This window comes from Oncorhynchus nerka, linkage group LG21, assembly GCF_034236695.1.
Source record: "Oncorhynchus nerka isolate Pitt River linkage group LG21, Oner_Uvic_2.0, whole genome shotgun sequence".
Taxonomy (NCBI): Eukaryota; Metazoa; Chordata; class Actinopteri; order Salmoniformes; family Salmonidae; genus Oncorhynchus; species Oncorhynchus nerka.
Window position 1 is genome coordinate 230,265 of NC_088416.1, and position 19,887 is coordinate 250,151.

The following is a 19,887-nucleotide window of genomic DNA, read 5'->3' on the forward strand; positions in this document are numbered from 1 at the left end:
CCTTTCAGCATTTAAAAAAGGCGCAAGTTTAGGTTTGTTCCACCTGAGAGAGACAGACCACAAGTCAGAGACCACTAAGATGACACACCAAGTGTGTTTGATGGATCCTTTTCTTTTCTTCTAATGCCTCTTAAGGGGAAAGTAGGCTAATCCAAAAGTAATTGAAAGTAATCAGATTACGCTTTGGGTAATCCAACAGTTACTTTACTGATTACAATTTTGGACAGGTAACTAGTAACGGATTACATTTAGAAAGTAACCTAACCAACCCTGGTTTGGCCTACAGTGAATTATACAATACCAATGAAATTGTGTTTGGTTGTTGCTTTTCAGTTTACACACAACAATTTGATATTTTTTTTATCATTCATGTATACAGACTTGCTAGACTTAATAGTCTCTCATGACTTTAAGTTACCAAAATGTAAATGAAAGAAATTATGAAACATGAGACATGACTAATCTCGATAAATAGGCTACATGGATCAATATATTTTTCATGCAGATGTTTTATAGATTTTTGTCAATTACAATTTGGTCTAATCAAATACTGATTGGTTGTACAAAATGACCAAAAATACTCAGGTGATGCCAAAAAGGTTGCCTATTGAGCATGCGTTCTGCATCACCTCTCTCTCATCTTGTCGCCTTGGTAACGAAAAGGGGGGCTCTCGACTAGAGAGAGAGAGAGAGAGAGGCAGACAGGGACGGAGGGAAAGAGGTACTCAGACAAATCACATGACCCGTTTCCTACATCTTTGCTTCTCTATGTTGGACATCCATCGTTTATTTTTGAGCATTGGGTCACTAGCGCGGAACAAAACTATTTGGGAAATTGAATCTATAAACAGGAATCGGTAAGTCGCGCAGCAATCAACATCACAGCAGACGAATGCGGACAGCTAGCATACCTAACGTTAGCAAGCTAACTTAGCATCATTTATCCAGCATGGATGGAGCCGGGACAATGGGTTGGTTAAACAGGTTTTGGGATGTAGGTAATCAGCTGCTATCGTGTAGCTTGTGAGGTTAAACATGATCGGGGTTATTGTTCAGGATATTAATGATCAAGCTAGCGAAATGTGGATTTATCTGGCTAGCCTTCAGTTAGACCGTAGAAACAACGTTAAAACGTGAATTAACCCTCCTCAGTTTGCGGAGCACAGTGGGAAATATGGCCCTAATTGTCGCCATCAGAAATCACACAAAGATACAACGTGGACGCTCTAACATCATCATTGTAGTCTATCTTTGATGGGATGACAGACCACACATTCAGTCAGAGAATTTAGATTTAAATTTGAGATATGATTTATGACAAAAAGAGAGGTTATACCAGGTGAAATGACATAGGGGGAGCTTAGTAGAGAGGCCAAATATGTATTTTTGCATTATTTTGTGCAGATCTAGCTATCATTTGTGATACCACTCCAAATTTCGAGCAGGCTTTGCATACTCTGTCAGAAGCCTTTTTGATGTTGTGTATGCCTGTATGATGTGTAGACTATGTGTGTGTGTGTGTGTGTGTGTGTGAGAGAGCAAGAGAGAGACAGCAAGCGACATAATATGGTTATTCATTGATGCTCTAAATTCAGCTGACAGACTCTGCTTTTCTGACCTGTGATCTACAGTACCAGTCAAAAGTTTGAACACACCTACTCATTCCAGGGTTTTTTCTTTATTTTTACTATTTTCTACATTGTAGAATAGTGAAGACACCAAATCTATGAAATAACACATATGGAATCATGTAGTAACCAAAAAAGTGTTAAACAATAGATTATATATTTGAGATTATTCAAAGTAACCACCCTTTGACTTGATGAAAGCTTTGCACACTCTTGGCATTCTCTCAACCAGCTTCAGGAGGTAGTCACCTGGAACACATTTCAATTAACAGGTGTGCCTTGTTAAAAGTTCATTTGTGGAATTTCTTTCCATCTTAATGCGTTTGAGCCAATCAGTTGTGTTGTGACAAGGTAGGGTAGTATACAGAAGATGGTAGAGGTCGACCGATTAATTAGGGCCAATTTCAAGTTTTCATAACAATCAGTAATCTGCATTTTTGGACGCCGATTATGGCTGATTACATTGCACTCCACGAGGAGACAGCGTGGCAGGCTGACTACATGTTATGTGAGTACAGCAAGGAGCCAAGGTAAGTTGCTAGCTAGCATTAAACTTATCTTATAAAAAACAATCAATCTTAACATAATCACAAGTTAACTGCACACGGTTGATGATATTACTAGTTTAACTAGCTTGTCCTGCGTTGCAAATAATCAATGCGGTGCCTGTTAATTTATCATCGAATCACAGCCTACTTCGCCAAACGGGTGATGATTTAAGCGCATTTGCGAAAAAAGCACTGCCGTTGCACCATTGTACCCAACCATAAACATCAATGCCTTTCTTAAAATCAATACACAAGTATATTTTTTAAACCTGCATATTCAGTTAAAAGAAATTCATGTTAGCAGGCAATATTAACTAGGGAAATTGTGTCACTTCTCTGGCATTCTGTACAAGCAGAGTCAGGGTATGTGCAGTAGTTTGGGCCGCCTGGCTCGTTGTGAACTGTGTGAATACAATTTCTTCCTAACAAAGACCGTAATTAATTTGCCAGAATTTTACATAATTATGACATAACATTAAAGGTTGTGAAATGTAAACAGCAATATTTAGACTTATGGATGCCACCTGTTCGATAAAATACGGAAAGGTTCCGTATTTCACTGAAAGCATAAACGTTTTGTATTCAAAATGATAGTTTCCGGATTTGACCATATTAATGACCTTAGGCTCGTATTTCTGTGTGTTTATTATATTATAGTTAAGTCTATGATTTTATATTTGATAGAGCAGTCTGACTGAGCGGTGGTAGGCAGCAGCAGGCTCGTTCATTCAAACAGCACTTTCCTGTGTTTGCCAGCAGCTCTTCGCAATGCTTGCTTCACAGCGCTGTTTATGACTTCAAGCCTATCAACTCCTGAGATTAGGCTGGCAATACTATAGTGCCTATAAGAACATCCAATAGTCAAAGGTATATGAAATACAAATGATATAGAGAGAACTAGTCCTTTAATTCCTATAATAACTACAATCTAAAACTTCTTAACTGGGAATATTGAAGACTCATGTTAAAAGGAACCACCAGCTTTCATATGTTCTCATGTTCTGAGCGAGGAACTTAAACGTTATCTTTTTTACTTGGCACATATTGCACTTTTACTTTCTTCTCCAACACTGTATTTTTGCATTATTTTGTTTCATTATTTATTTGAGACTAAATATATTTTTTATTTATGTATTAAGTTAAAATTGAAGTGTTCATTCAGTATTGTTGTAATTGTCATTAATACAAATATATAGATACAAATCGACCAATTAATCGGTATCGGCTTTTTTGGGTCATCCAATAATCAGTATCGGTATCGGCGTTGAAAAATCATAATCGGTCAACCTCTATTTGGTAGAAGACCAAGTCCATGTTATGGCAATAACAGCTCAAGCAAGCAAAGCGAAATGACAGTTCATCATTACTTTAAAACATGAAGGTCAGTCAATCCGGAAAATCTCAAGAACTTTTAAAGTTTCTTCAAGTGCAGTCGCAAAAACCATCAAGCTCTATGATTAAACTGGCTCTCACGAGGACCATCATGGTGGAATTGCTGCAAAGAAATAACTACTGAAGGACACCAATAAGAAGACGAGACTTGCTTAGGCCAAGAAACAAGAGCAATGGGCATTAGACTGATGGAAATCTGTCCTTTAGTCTGATGAGTCCAAATTTGAGACTTTTTGTTCCAACTACCGTGTCTTTGTGAGACGCAGAGTGGGTGAACGGATGATCTCTGCATGTGTGGTTCCCACCGTGAAGCATAGAGGAGGAGGTGTGATGGTGTGGGGGTGCTTTGCTGGTGACACTGTCTGAGATTTGTTTAGAATTCATGGCACACTTAACCAACATGGCTACGACAGCATTCTGCAGCGATACGTCATCCCATCTGGTTTGCGCTTAGTGGGACTATCATTGTTTTTTTAAAGAACAATGGCCCAACACAACTCCAGGCTGCTTTAAGTGCTATTTGACCAAGAAGGAGAGTGATGGAGTGTTGCATCAGATGACATGGCCTCCACAATGGGATGGGATGGTTTGGGATGAGTTGGACCGCAGAGTGAAGGAAAAGCAGCCAACAAGTGCTCAGCATATGTGGGAACTTCTTCAAGACTGTTGGAAAAGCATTCCATGTGAATCTGGTTGAGAGAATGCCAAAAGTGTGCAAAGCTGTCATCAAGGAAAAGGGTGGCTACTTTGAAGAATATAAAATATATTTTCATTTGTTGAACACTTTTTTGGTTACTATAGTGAAAAAAAGTATTTTATCCCCTGCTGATTTTGTACGTTTGCCCACGGACAAAGAAATTATCAGTCTATAATTGTAATGGTAGGTTTATTTGAACAGTGAGAGACAGAATAACAACAAAAAAATCCAGAAAAACGCATGTCAAAAATGTTATAAATTGATTTGCATTTTAATGAGGGAAATATGTATTTGACCCCCTCTCAATCAGAATGATTTCTGGTTCCCAGGTGTCTTTTATACAGGTAACGAGCTGAGATTAGGAGCACACTCTTAAAAAGGGAGTGCTCCTAATCTCAGTTTGTTACCTGTATAAAATACACCTGTTCACAGAAGCAATCAATCAATCAGATTCCAAAATCTCCACCATGGCCAAGACCAAAGAGCTCTCCAAGGATGTCAGGGACAAGATTGTAGACCTACACAAGGCTGGAATGGGCTACAAACCATCGCCAAGCAGCTTGGTGAGAAGGTGACAGCAGTTGGTGCGATTATTGGCAAATGGAAGAAACACAAAATAACTGTCAATCGGCCTGGGGGCTCCATGCAAGATCTCACCTCGTGGAGTTGCAATGATCATGAGAATGGTGAGGAATCAGCCCAGAACTACACAAGATGATCTTGTCAATGATCTCAAGGCAGCTGGGACCATAGTCACCAAGAAAACAATTGGTAACACACTACGCCGTGAAGGATTGAAATCCTGGAGCACCCGCAAAGTCTCCCTGCTCAAGAAAGCGCATATACATACCCGTCTGAAGTTTGCCAATGAACATCTGAATGATTCAGAGGACAACTGGGTGAAAGTGTTGTGGTCAGATGAGACCAAAATGGAGCTCTTTGGCATCAACTCAACCCGCTGTGTTTGGAGGAGGAGGAATGCTGCCTATGACCCCAAGAACACCATCCCCACCGTCAAACATGGAGATGGAAACATGCTTTGGGGGTGTTTTTTTTGCTAAGTGGACAGGACAACTTCACCGCATCAAAGGGACGATGGACGGGGCCATGTACCGTCAAATCTTGGGTGAGAACCTCCTTCCCTCAGCCAGGGCATTGAATATGGGTCGTGGATGGGTATTCCAGCATGACAATCACCCAAAACACACGGCCAAGGCAACAAAGGAGTGGCTCAAGAAGAAGCACAAACCTGTTATGGCTGCAACCCTTTGTTCTCAATTTCCGCCTGAAGACATACCCAAATCTAACTGCCTGTAGCTCAGCCCCAGAGGCAAGGATATGCATATTCTTGGTATCATTTGAATGGAAACATTCAGAAGTTTGTGGAAATGTTAATTGAGTGTAGGAGAATATAACACAGTAGATCTGGTGGAAGAAAAGAGAAAGAAAGAGCATACGTTTTCTGTTTTTTATTGTTGTAGTATCATCTTTCACATGTACTAGAATAGCCACACAGTCAGATAGGATGCTGGAGATAAATTTGATGGATAACACAAGAGGGCATCTGTAGGTGTGCAAAGTTTGAGACTGATAACTTCAGGAATGGGTGAGCTACATGACATTTAGCATGAAGTCACCCAGGTGTCCCACACAAGTTGCCCAAATGTACCCAAGTGGCCGAATTGGTGAAATGACCTATAACTATATAAAGCAGTGCAAATAACTATATACAACATATCAAAAAGCAATTCTAACACACACACACACACACAAAAAAAATGTTTAAAAAAATATTAGAAAATAAATATAAAAAAACAAAACAGTACACACCCCTTGGAAGTCCTCGTCGTAATATTTTGCTGCCTGAGCCATGTCCCATAGCAGTCTCTTTCTGATGTAAAGCAGAGGCAAACTGAACAAGTGGTGCATTTCATGCGACACAGAACACAACGACACCTCCATGCTGTGCCCTTTTGGCTCTGAGGCACAGTCATGCCTGCAGTAATGAACTGTGGCATATGAACACCACTGGGGGCACAGGTAGAGCGGGCAGCTTGGCACCGGGGCCTCCCAGTCGGAGTCGCTATCACTGTGAAAGAAAACATTAAAAAAATATTTCTATTGTATGAGCCTTTTATCATCACATAAAATAAACAGATATGTATTGATTGTATAGAGCAGAGGGAACAGTCACTAAGGTGTTCCATTCAACTCCGGCCATTGTTGTGTGTATATATATATATATATATATATATATATACACACACACACAAACAAACAAACCAACACACACACACACACAAAAACGAACTACACATTTCATTGCAATTTTTTAAAAACATTTTTTATATTTTTTATATATAATATATATATATTTTTATATTTCATAAAACGGCATTAGCACTTACCCGTCCAGAAGTACGTCCTGTCCTTGCAGAAACAGCTCTTCAGTTCGTTTGAATCATAACACTCCAAGATTCCTCAAACAAAAAATCTGTCTCACTTTCACTTTTACTTTAGAGTTTGACTTCGCTTTACATGAAGTATTTGCCAGGATATCTTCAATGAAATCGTTGAAACTACAACTTTCCGAAATACAGCTGCGCATAAAAAGCCTTATACAGCAACCCCTCTGATCGTCAAGGCGAAAATGGAGTTCCCTGCGCGTGCGATTACAACCAAGGAATTGTGGTCCAACCCCAAACCATTACATACTGGCGTTTACCTCAGCTCATTGGCTATCTACCCAGCTAGATTTCAAGAAGATCAGTGGTCATTGGGCAGAAATATAGTCAATCAATGAAGCTTCGCTAAAATTATTGGTGCGTCAGGTAGTCATTTATCGTTGTCTTCAAATCAGCTCACTTCGGTCAATTCTCCCCTCAAAAAAAACAACGTTGTTTGACTGTGTTGCGAACATCCAGAGGAATGCACTGAAACCCACCATGACTATATAAACGATTGTTTACATGGGCGAATCACGCCGAATGCTCCGTAAAAAAATGATAGAGATGGAATTCCCGGCACAAATAGTTTACAAAATGTTTAGATTTAGGCTATAAAAATGGATTTTATCAAAGAAAACGGCACTTCATTTGATCAATGGGATACTCAGGAAGAGAAATAAGAGCAAGATATCAGAATGTAAGTCATAATTTTACCTTCAGATGTGAAAGTCTAAAAACTGTCATGGCGGAAAATGTTTCTATTCTTGATTGCTCTTCTCAAACAAAAGCATGGGATTTGTTCTCTGTAATAGCTATTTTAAATTGGAAAACGTAGTTTGATTACCAAGATTCTAATCTTTTGAAGGGTGTAAGACACTTGCATTTTCAAGAATGTTTAATGTTACGAAATTGTATTTTTAGTTGTCACTCTGAAATTTCCCCTGATGTTGGTCCCTGTACGGGGACAGCAGCCATAACATTATTAAGGTCCTGGAGTGGCCTAGCCAGTCTCCAGACCTTAATCCCATAGAAAATATGTGGAGGGAGTTGCCAAACGTCAGCCTCGAAACCTTAATGACTTGGAGAAGATCTGCAAAGAGGAGTGGGACAAAATCCCTCCTGAGATGTGTGCAAACCTGGTGGCCAACTACAAGAAACGTCTGACCTCTGTGATTGCCAACAAGGGTTTTGCCACCAAGTACTAAGTCATGTTTTGCAGAGGGGTCAAATTCTTGTTTCCCTCATTAAAATGCAAATCAATTTATAACATTTTTGACATGCGTTTTTCTGGATTGTTTTGTTGTTATTCTGTCTCTCACTGTTCAAATAAACCTACCATTCTTTGTCAGTGGGCAAACGTACAAAATTAGCAGGGGATCAAATACTTTTTTCCCTCACTGTACATGATTCCATATGTGTTATTTCATAGTTTTGATGTCTTCACAATTTTTCTACAGTGTCGAAAATAGTATAAAAAAATAGAGAAAAACCCTTGAATGAGTAGGTGTGTCCAAGCTTTTGACTGGTACTGTATGTCAAGGCTTATGGATGATCTCATACTCATACACAGAAGCAGCTACGTTTGTATGCCCTGGAGTGTCCTAGGCTCAAATTGCGCATGCATAGCCATATGTCTGTTTTCATCACCATCTGTTGTACAGTAGTGCACTATTTACTGTGGTAAACCAGTCTGCCACAGGTATCATTCTCTTTACAGTGTCTTCAGAAATGTGCCATACCTGTTCATTTAGTCCACATTTTGTTGTGTTACAGTCTAAATTCAAAATTGATTAAATATTTTAAAAATCTCACTCATCTACACACAATAGCCCATATTGACAAAGTAAAAATGTGTCTTTCAAAATGTTTGCAAATGTATTGAAAATTAAATAAATATCTAATTTACGTAAGTTTTCACACCCCTGGGTGTTAGAATCACCTTTGGGAGCGATTACAGCTGTGAGTCTTTCTGGGTAAGTCTCTTAAGAGCTTTGCACACCTGGATTTCACAATATTTGCACTAGAGGTCGGCCGATTAATCGGCATGGCCAATTAATTAGGGCCGATCTCAAAACAATCGGTAATCTGCATTTTTGGATGCCGATTATGGCCGATTACATTGCAATCCACGAGGAAACTGTTACGCTAGTGAAGCAAGGAGCCAAGGTAAGTTGCTAGCTAGCATTAAACTTATCTTATAAAAAACAATCAATCTTCACATAATCACTAGTTAACTACACATGGTTGATGATATTACTAGGCTAACTAGCTAGTCCTGCGTTGCATATAATCAATGCGGTGGCTTTTAATTTATCATCGAATCACAGCCTACTTCGCCAAACGGGTGATGCTTTAACAAGCGCATTCGCAAATAAAGCACTGTCGTTGCACCAATGTACAGTGCCTTGCGAAAGTATTCGGCCCCCTTGAACTTTGCGACCTTTTGCCACATTTCAGGCTTCAAACATAAAGATATAAAACTGTATTTTTTTGTGAAGAATCAACAACAAGTGGGACACAATCATGAAGTGGAATGACATTTATTGGATATTTCAAACTTTTTTAACAAATCAAAAACTGAAAAATTGGGCGTGCAAAATTATTCAGCCCCTTTACTTTCAGTGCAGCAAACTCTCTCCAGAAGTTCAGTGAGGATCTCTGAATGATCCAATGTTGACCTAAATGACTAATGATGATATCTACCAAGACCTGGCCGTCCCTCTAAACTTTCAGCTCATACAAGGAGAAGACTGATCAGAGATGCAGCCAAGAGGCCCATGATCACTCTGGATGAACTACAGAGATCTACAGCTGAGGTGGGAGACTCTGTCCATAGGACAACAATCAGTCGTATATTGCACAAATCTGGCCTTTATGGAAGAGTGGCAAGAAGACATTTCTTAAAGCTTCCATAAAACGCGTCGTTTAAAGTTTGCCACAAGCCACCTGGGAGACACACCAAACATGTGGAAGAAGGTGCTCTGGTCAGATGAAACCAAAATTGAACTTTTTGGCAACAATGCAAAACGTTATGTTTGGCGTAAAAGCAACACAGCTCATCACCCTGAACACACCATCCCCACTGTCAAACATGGTGGTGGCAGCATCATGGTTTGGGCCTGCTTTTCTTCAGCAGGGACAGGGAAGATGGTTAAAATTGATGGGAAGATGGATGGAGCCAAATACAGGACCATTCTGGAAGAAAACCTGATGGAGTCTGCAAAAGACCTGAGACTGGGACGGAGATTTGTCTTCCAACAAGACAATGATCCAAAACATAAAGCAAAATCTACAATGGAATGGTTCAAAAATAAACATATCCAGGTGTTAGAATGGCCAAGTCAAAGTCCAGACCTGAATCCAATTGAGAATCTGTGGAAAGAACTGAAAACTGCTGTTCACAAATGCTCTCCATCCAACCTCACTGAGCTCGAGCTGTTTTGCAAGGAGGAATGGGAAAAAATTTCAGTCTCAATGTGCAAAACTGATAGAGACATACCCCAAGCGACTTACAGCTGTAATCGCAGCAAAAGGTGGCGCTACAAAGTATTAACTTAAGGGAGCTGAATCATTTTGCACGCCCAATTTTTCAGTTTTTGATTTGTTAAAAAAGTTTGAAATATCCAATAAATGTCGTTCCACTTCATGATTGTGTCCCACTTGTTGTTGATTCTTCACAAAAAAATACAGTTTTAATATCTTTATGTTTGAAGCCTGAAATGTGGCAAAAGGTCGCAAAGTTCAAGGGGGCCGAATACTTTCGCAAGGCACTGTACCTAACTATAAACATAAATGCCTTTCTTAAAATCAATACACAGAAGTATATTTTTTTAAACCTGCATATTTAGTCTAGAAATAATTTAGAAATGTATGTTAGCAGGCAATATTCACTAGGGAAATTGTGTCACTACTCTTGCGTTCAATGCAAGCAGAGTCAGGGTATATGCAACAGTTTGGGCTGCCTGGCTCGTTGCAAACTAATTTGCCAGAATTTTACATAATTATGACATAACATTGAAGGCTGTGCAATGTAACAGCAATATTTAGACTTAATTATTTCACTGAAATAATAAACATTTTGTTTTCGAAATGATAGTTTTCGAATTTGACCAAATTATGACATTGGGCTCATATTTCTGTGTTTATTATATTATAATTAAGTCTATGATTTGATATTTGAAAGCACAGTCTGACTGAGTGGTGGTAGGCAGCAGCAGGCTTGTAAGCATTCATTCAAACTTTACTGCGTTTGCCAGCAGCTCTTCGCAATGCTTGAAGCACAGCGCTGTTTATGACTTCTAGCCTATCAACTCCTGAGATTAGGCTGGCAATACTAAAGTGCCTATAAGAACATCCAATAATCAAAGGTATATGTATATACATATGGTATAGAGAGAAATAGTCGTCACGTCATAATTCCTATAATAACTACAATCTAAAACTTCTTAACTGGGAATATTGAACCACCAGCTTTCATATGTTCTGAGAAAGGATCTTAAACGTTAGCTTTTTACATGGCACATATTGCACTTTTACTTTCTTCTTCAACACTGTGTTTTTGCATTATTTAAACCAAATTGAGCATGTTTCATTATTGATTTGAGACTAAATAGATTTTATTTATGTATTTTAAGTTCAAATAAAAGTGTTCATTGTTCATTCAGTATTGTTGTAATTGTCATTATTAAAAATTGTCATTATTAAAAATCAGCCGATTAATCAGTATCAGCTTTTTTTGGTCCTCCAATAATCAGTATCGGTATCGGCGTTGAAAAATCATAATCGGTCGACCTCTAATTTGCACATTATCCTTTAAAAAAATTCTTCAAGCCATTTTCAAGCCTTGGCATAGATTTTCAAGCCGCTTTAAGTCAAAACTGCCACTCAGGAACATTTAATGTCGTCTTGGTTAGCAAGTCCAGTGTATATTTATGTTTTAGGTTATTGTCCTGCTGAAAGGTGAATTTGTCTCCCAGTGTTTGTTGGAAAGCAGACTGAACCTGGTTTTCCTCTAGGATTTTGCCTGTGCGTAGCTCTATTCCATTTCTTTATATCGGTAAACCAGGGTAGTGGGACAAAGGTATGGGACGGTAGGCAGGCTTAGAGTCAGGGCAGGCAGAAAGCAAAGGACCGGAGCAAAGGGAAAAGCAGGAGACAAAGGGCTGTGAGACATGTCTTTATACGAAGGGTCCGGGGCAACAGAAGACAAACAGCAGAGGGGCTAATGATTTTGGAGATGGGAAACGGGCCGATAAACTGGGGGAAGAGTTTGCAAGATTCCACCCAGAGGGGCAGATCCCAGGTGGACAGCCATACCTTCTGCCCGCGATGATACCGGGGAGCCGGGGTCCTGTGGCGATCCGCTTGTCTTCGATACCTGGAGGTGGTCTTGAGGATGGCCGACCGGCCTCTCCAAACATTTGGGCATAAGGTATGCCGACCTCCTTCAGCTGGGAACGATGCACCTACCGGACCTGTTTCCCTATTCTCCAGCTGTGTGCCGTTACCAGGCACGAGGTGGGAAGGATAGTCTCAGGCTCCGGGGTAATAGCCGTGGGGCTATAACGGCGAGACAGTGCATCTGGCTTGACATTCTTGGATCCTGGCCGATATGAGAGGGAGAAGTTGAACCGTGTGAACAGCAGGGCCCATTTAGCTTGCCTGGAGTTGAGGCATTTGGCGGTGTGGAGATACTCCAGATTTTTGTGGTCGGTCCATACGATGAATGGGTGTTCCGCTCCTTCCAGCCAGTGCTTCCATTCCTCCAACGCTATCCTCACTGCGAGAAGATCACAATTTCCTACACTGTAGTTTTTCTTCGTGGTGTTGAGGCGATGGGAGAAGGCGCAGGGATGTAGCTTCATTTCCAGGGCAGAACGCTGGGACAGGACCGCCCCCACCTCTACATCAGACACATCGGCCTCCACCACAAACTGACGGGAAGGGTCAGGATGATCCAGGATGGGAGCAGCTGTATTTGATGTTCCGGAGCGCCCGGTCAGCAGGAGGGGACCACGTGAACGGAACCTTGGGAGAGGTGATTGCTGACAGGGGGGAAACCAGGGTGCTGTATCCCCGGATGAAGCGGCGATAGAAGTTGACGAACCCCAGGAAATGTTGTAGCTGCACCCTGGACAAAGACTGGGACCAATCTACCACCTCCCTCACCTTCCTGGGATCCATCTGAACACTCCCAGCACAGATGATGTACCCCAGAAAGGGGATGGTGGAGTGATGGAACTCACATTTCTCTGCCTTAACAAACAACTGGTTCTCCAGGAGGCATTGAAGAACCTATCGGACGTGAAGCACATGTTCTTGGGGGGAGCGGGAGAAGATGATGTCATCAATGTAGATGAAGACGAACTGGTTCAACATGTCGCGGAGAACATCATTTACCAGAGTCTGGAACACAGCAGGGGCGTTGGTGAGGCCAAATGGTATGACCAAATACTTGTAGTGGTCGCTGGCCGTGTTGAAGGTGGTCTTCCACTCGTCCCCCTCCCGTATCAGCACCAGGTGGTAGACGTTCCGTAGATCCAGCTTAGAAAACACGGTGGGCCCCTGGAGCGGCTCGAAGGCCGAGGAGATGAGTGGTAGCGGGTAGTGGTTCTTCACCGTTATGTCATTGAGTCCCCGGTAGTCGATGCACAGGCGCAGGCTATTGTCTCTCTACTCCACAAAGAAGAACCCTGTGCCGGCGGGAGAGGACGAAGACTGTATAAATCATGCAGTTAGGGAGTCTCCAATGTAGGTGTCCATAGCCTTGGTCTCCGGATCTGACAGCGAGTACAGTCGTCCCCGGGGAGCAGTGGTGTTAGTGAGATGGTCAATCCCGCAGTCATATGGTCGGTGCGGAGGAAGCGAAGTGTCTCGAGCATTGTTGAACACCTCCCGAAGGTCCTTGTACTCCGCGAGAATGGCAGAGATGTCCGGGGCACCTTCCAAGCTCACAGGAAGACGTCCCAGGGCATGTTGCGCTGACTTCACACAGTGGGCGTGGTAGAACAGACTCCAGCCCATGATGGCACCAGTAGACCAGTTGATGAGGGGATTGTGTCGCCAGGAGAATCCCAAAACCATGGGAATCTGAGGAGACTTGATGAGCAGGAATTGAATAGTCTCGCTGTGATTCCCTGACACCCGTAGGTTGATGGGAGTGGTAATATGAGTGACGTGGCCTATAGAGCGCCCGTCTAGCGCTCTAACGTCCATGGGAGTGGAGAGGGGCTGAGTGGGGATGTTCAGCTCGGAAGCCAGGGTAGCGTCCAAAAAGCTTTCATCGGTCCCAGAGTTAATGAGGACCCATAGATATTTAGACTGGTTTCCCCACAACAGAATGGCATGAAAAGGGGTGTGAGCAAGAGAGGCAGGAAAGTTCTCCATATATCCCACCAGACTACTCACTCCTACCAGTGAGCCTATATTTTTTTAAAGGACAAGAGGATAAAAAATAACCAAGAGTCCCGCAATACAGACAACTCTTCGTGTTGATCCTGTATTGCCGTTCCGCTGGCGATAGCCCAGCTCTACCTAGTTGCATAGTATCGGGAAGCGGTGACTCAGCCGTCTTTGGCGACTCTTGGGGAAGGCCGGGAAGCCTCTGGTTCCCTCTGCAATGGGATCGTTGGGGACCTCCGGGTGACTCGGAGGCAAGGTGGAATCCCTGGACGTGCAAGCAAAGTCGAATTTCCTCTGCCTCCGTCGTTCCAGTAGTCGTCCATTGATTCGGATGGTCAAAGCATTGAGGGAATCGAGATCCGTAGGTAACTCCCGAGCTGCAAGCTTGTCCTTGACCTCCTCAGAGACACCGTGCAGGAACATATCGAACAGTGCTTTTTGGTTCCAAGCACTCTCCACTGCCAACGTGCAGAACTCCACCGCATAGTCTGCCACACTGCGGGAGTCCTGCCGAAGCTGGATCAGCTTCCGGTCAGCTTCTTTCCCAGAGAACGGGGCGTAAAAAACCTTTATCTCTCCCACAAACCCCTCTAGACTAACGCATAGGGCCGGCTGCTGTTCCCATACAGCAGTAACCCAGATGAGAGCCCTCCTGGCCCTCCAGCGTGATGAGATGGACTATCTTGGAGCGATCCAAGGGGAAGGAGGAGGGCTGAAGCTAGAAAACGAGGGCACACGGAGCTAGAAATGCCCGACAGGTGCTCGGCTCTCCATTGAAGCATTCCGGGGGAGGTAAGTGGGGCTCCCGAGAAGGTGGAGTGACCGATGAGACGGCGCTGCCAGCAGCTGGGTTACTGAGGGGCTGTGGGGTTACCACCATGGTAGGCTGCCTCCCAGACCACCCGCATAATTGCTCCAGCAAAATGTCTGATGCCCAGTCATGGAGTTCAGCCAGCAGTTTGAGGAACTGCTTCGTTCAGCCACGAAGCAGTTCCTCATGCCTCCCAATGGTGGCTCCTTGGGAGGAGATGGTGTCGCAGGCAGAAAACTAGGAAACATGCACTATAGACAGGACAAGAGCAAGGGTAAAAACGCTGGTATGTCTGAATGAACAAAACGAACTGCCAACAGACAAATAGAGAACTTAGGTATAAATACACAGGGGATAATGGGGAAGATGGGCGACACATGGAGGGGGTTGGAGACCATCACAAAGACAGGTGAAACAGATCAGGGTGTGACAGATGACAAGCATACCTGTGAGCGTACCAAGTAATTAGGCGTCACTCTAAAGCGGGAAGGTGGAATAAACGAGTCAGGAAAAAGGGTTTTCTGATTGAACACGGTTCTCTATTGAGAGTATTTTGTCAACAAAAACATTCAAACATAATCAATGAAAAATCTTCCAAGGAAAAACACACATCTTCTTCTCCAGATGAAACAAGAACACAATAGGATAATCTTTAAACTACAACAAACATAAATCACGGTTTTGTCACCGTCTTAGTGGTTCCTTCAGCACAGCTTCTCTCTCTCGGTGGCCATCTTCCAGAGATAGTTTCCCCTTCCTTCTGGTTCCATTCTCTCTTTTATAGGGGAAGGAGAGTATCTCATTAGTACCGTCAGCTGTGCTTAATTGACTCTGGTTACCTTGTCTCCCAGGCTCTGTTGGGCAACTATCCATGAGCCCAGCCTGCCCTCTAGTGGTCCGTCCACATACCTTCCCCCCCAGGACCGAACCAGAGGGTCGGGCGCCAGACGCACCGTCTTGGTCGCGTCGGGACAGCGCGTCTGCATTCCCGTTCCTCGATCCGGCCCTGTGGATGACATGGAAAGAGAATGGTTGTAAAGACAAAAACCATCTGGCTATTCTGTTGTTATTGTTTCTCTTACCAGCCATCCACGTGAGGGGCGCATGGTCAGTAACTAATGCAAACCTCCGACCCAGTAGGTAGTACCGGAGATAATCGAGGGCCCACTTGATGGCTAAGGCCTCTTTCTCTACGGTCGCATACCTCTGTTCCCGATCGCTGAGTTTCCTACTAATGAAGAGAATCGGCTTCTCTGCTTCACCTTTACCCTGAGCTAGTACGGCCCCGAGCCCTGTATCCGAGGCGTCGACCTGCACAATGAACTCTTGTGAGAAGTCCGGAGCCTGTAGAACGGGATCAGAACACAGGCCATCTTTTAACAATTGAAAGGCCTCTTCCGTCTCGTCTTTCCACTCTACCTGGTTTGGCAGGTTTTTCCTGATGAGGTTTGTGAGGGGTTGGCAATGGTTGCATATCCCGGGATAAAACGGCGATAATATCCTGTTATCCCTAAGAAGGCCCGAACGTCTCGCTTGGTCCGGGGTCGAGGCCAGTCACGAATTGCCCTGGTCTTCTCTGCCTGTGGGCGTATTTTCCCATTCCCCACGGTGTACCCCAGGTATTCCGCTTCGGACAAACCCAGGCAGCATTTATTTGGATTGGCTGTCAACCCTGTGGCTTCCAAACTCACGAGCACCGCCCGTAATCGCAGGAGGTGACTATCCCAGTCCTCGCTGTGGATGACCACATCGTCTATGTACGCCGCTACATACTCTTGATGGGGCCGTAGAATGGCATCCATGAGGCGTTGGAAGGTTGCAGCGGCACCGTGCAGTCCGAAGGGCATCCTCACATACTGGAAAAGCCCCTCTGGAGTGGCGAAGGCAGTCTTTGGGCGATCCTCCGGAGCCACCGGCACTTGCCAATATCCCTTCGTCAAATCCAGGGTAGTGATGAACTTGGCCTTTCCTAAGCGCTCCAAGAGTTCATCCACGCGGGGCATGGGATACGCATCGAAGGTAGAGATGGCATTCACGCCCCTAAAGTCGTTGCAGAGTCTCATACTACCATCGGATTTGGGGACCAGGACTATGGGACTGGACCACTCACTCGTCGAGGGCTCGATCACGCCCATCCTCAACATCTCCCTCACCTCTTTCTTAGCGATGACTCTGCGAGCCTCAGGAATCCTGTAAGGGCGGATATGCACCTTCTTGCCGGGTTCAGTGTGGATATGGTGGAACAGGACATCTGTTTGTCCTGGGAATGGAGAGAATATTCGACCGAAGTTCATAATCAGCTTGTCTAGCTGTCTTGACTGCTCCGGTAGGAGAGTTTGGCCACGGCGCACCTGTGGTAGAGCCTCCTCTTTTCCTTTGCCCTCCAGGGCCATCAAAGCCACCTCCTCCTCTCGTCCATGGTATGTCTTCAGCAGGTTTATGTGATAGATTTGGACCTTCTTCCTCCTGTCAGGTTGCTTGATGAGGTAATTGACCGGTGAGACCCTTTTCATTACCTCGTAGGGCCCCCTCCACTGCGCCAGCAAGCGATGTTCGGCCGTGGGCACAAGCACCATCACTTTCTCTCCCACGGTGAACTCACGGGGGTCGCAGACTTATCATAGGCCCGGCCTTGGGTCCTTTGGGCCTTCTCCATATGCTCCTTGACTATGGGCCACACTGCTGACAGGCGGTCTCTCATCAGGGTAACGTGTTCTATTGTGGATCGAAAGGGGCATGGTTGGGTCTCCCAGGTCTCCTTGGCTAAGTCGAGGATTCCTCGACAGGGTCTGCCATAGAGCAATTCAAACGGAGAGAATCCAGTGGATGCCTGGGGTACTTCTCGCAGGGCAAACATTAAGTGTGGGAGAAGCATGTCCCAGTTTTTCCCATCTCGGGACACCACCCTTCTCAACATGCTTTTTATCGTTTTGTTCAAGCGTTCACACAACCCGTCTGTTTGAGGGTGGAATATGCTTGTACGTATCTGTTGAACCTGATATAACCGACACAAGTCCTTCATCAACCGGGACATGAACGGGGTTCCTTGATCAGTCAAGATAGTCTTGGGGAGGCCCACACGAGAGAACATCAGGAATAACTCCTTGGCAATTCCCGTTGACGACATGTTACGCAGGGGTATGGCCTCCGGGAACTTGGTAGCGTAATCTATAACCACTAGGATGTACTCGTGTCCTCTGGCGGATTTTGGGAGGGGTCCTACGAGGTCCATAGCTATGCGTTCAAAGGGAGTCTCTATGATGGGGAGAGGAATCAAAGGGTTACGTAGGTGTGGCCGTGGGGCTGTAGGTTGACATTGATCACACGTCCTACAATACCTGGCCACATCCCGGGTGACCCGGGGCCAATAGAATCTCTGCATGATTCTGTCAATAGTCTTGTCTCGTGCCAGGTGTCCTCCTAGGACGTGGGAATGGGCTAACTGTAGAACTGTATCTCTGTATGGCCTAGGCACCATTAGTAATTCCTGGTTTTCCCCCCCTTCGTCGTACGACCCAGTATAAGAGACCCCGCCTGATTGCATAGTAAGGAAGAGGGGGCTCACCTGATCCGTCGACGTTCCTCCCGTCGATCACCTTCACCTTCCTCATGGCCTCCCTTAGGTCTGGGTCTCTATGCTGCGAGGTGCCGAACTGTCCCTTTAATTCCTGGGGCAGGTCGACCTCGGTAGAGGGATGTGGAGGTTGTTCCACATCCCCATCAGGGGTGACCGAGGAGAATCCCTTCCAGGTTCCCTCCTCGGATGGAGCTTCAAATATATCCCTTAACGCCTGGTTGCTCCTTCCTTCCTGCGTTGTGTATAGCCCTTCACATGTGTCTTCATCGGTGGTTTCTTGGAATATCTGTCGTAAACGTTGGGTCGCTATTTCTTCCTCTGCTGCAGAGGACGAGGACGCGCTACGTCTCCTTGTAGGACTACTACCTCGGGCTTGGATTTTCTCTTCTTTCCTGTCCCCCTTCTTCCCGTGCATAACGTCATCTGCCGAAGCTCCTTATATAAGGGACAGTCTCTCCCGATCAATAATGGCACCTTCAGCTGTGGCACTTTCCCGGCCCTGACTGTACACCTTCCTTTTGGAGTGAGAATAGGCAGATTCACAGTGGGGTAATAGTGGGTGTCTCCATGGATACAGGATACGGCTACTTTGTCTGGTAGCAGTGTTGCGGAGGTCACCATCCGCTCCTCTACTAACGTAACCATACTTCCCGAGTCGAGAATAGCTACCACATCTTGTCCTTCGACTTGCACCGGAATCTCTGAGGCTGGGGCTATCTCTGCTAACCAACAGTGTTGATCCTGCCCCCTCAAAACGGGATGTGTGGGGGTAGGCAGTGATGACTCCGTGACCATGGGCTCATCCTTGCTAGGACATTGTGGGGCATAATGGTTGGGAGACTGACATTTATAACACCGACCCTGCTGTGTGGTGGCTGACTTCTCCCACCTCCGGGAGGGGCTTGGACGTTTCGGTGGCGAGCGCGCCGGGGTGAGTCGTGGTACGGGATTGCAAGACTCCTTCCGTTCCTCCTTGTCACTTTTTAACAACTCCCCTGTAGACCGATATGTTTCCACCGCCTGGGCTATGTCGTCAGCTGACAACGGGTTGGCTTGCCCCACAACCCTTTGTAAGTCACTGGGTAATTCTCTCAATATCTTGTCCACTACGAGAGTCTCTATCACATGTCCTACTCCCTTTCCAGGTTCTAGCCACTGTTTCGTCAGTCGTATTAAGGCGAAGATCTGGGCACGGACGGGTTGATCAGCTGTATAGGTCCATTGATGGAACTTTACAGCCCTATCTCTGGCAGTCAGCTGGTACCGGGACAGGATCTCGGTTTTTAGTCGCCCATAGTCCGCAGCTTCGTGGGAATCCAGGTCAAAATAGGCTTCCTGAGCCACCCCGGTCAAAAGAGGGGCTAATGCGCTCGCCCATTCTGTGGG

General features: G+C 44.7%; 1 protein-coding gene and 1 long non-coding RNA gene across 4 annotated transcripts in view; one reads left to right on the plus strand and one right to left on the minus strand.

The window, feature by feature from the left end:
• The window catches only part of LOC115103667 (neuronal-specific septin-3-like), a 34,319-nt gene that overhangs the window by 427 nt on the left and 14,005 nt on the right, over nucleotides 1–19,887 (plus strand). The window contains exon 1 of one of the 3 annotated variants that reach the window (XM_029624511.2): nucleotides 690–857. The exons of the other annotated variants lie outside the window; for them this stretch is intronic. The gene's annotated coding sequence lies outside the window, so the exon portion shown is untranslated. Of the gene's footprint in view, nucleotides 1–689; nucleotides 858–19,887 lie in introns of those variants that run through there. 3 annotated transcript variants of the gene reach the window in all.
• On the minus strand, nucleotides 5,720–7,131 carry LOC135563497 (uncharacterized). Its single transcript, XR_010460317.1, has 2 exons — nucleotides 6,674–7,131; nucleotides 5,720–6,354 (listed from the first exon to the last, which is right to left on the minus strand). It is a non-coding gene; the product is annotated as an uncharacterized LOC135563497 (long non-coding RNA).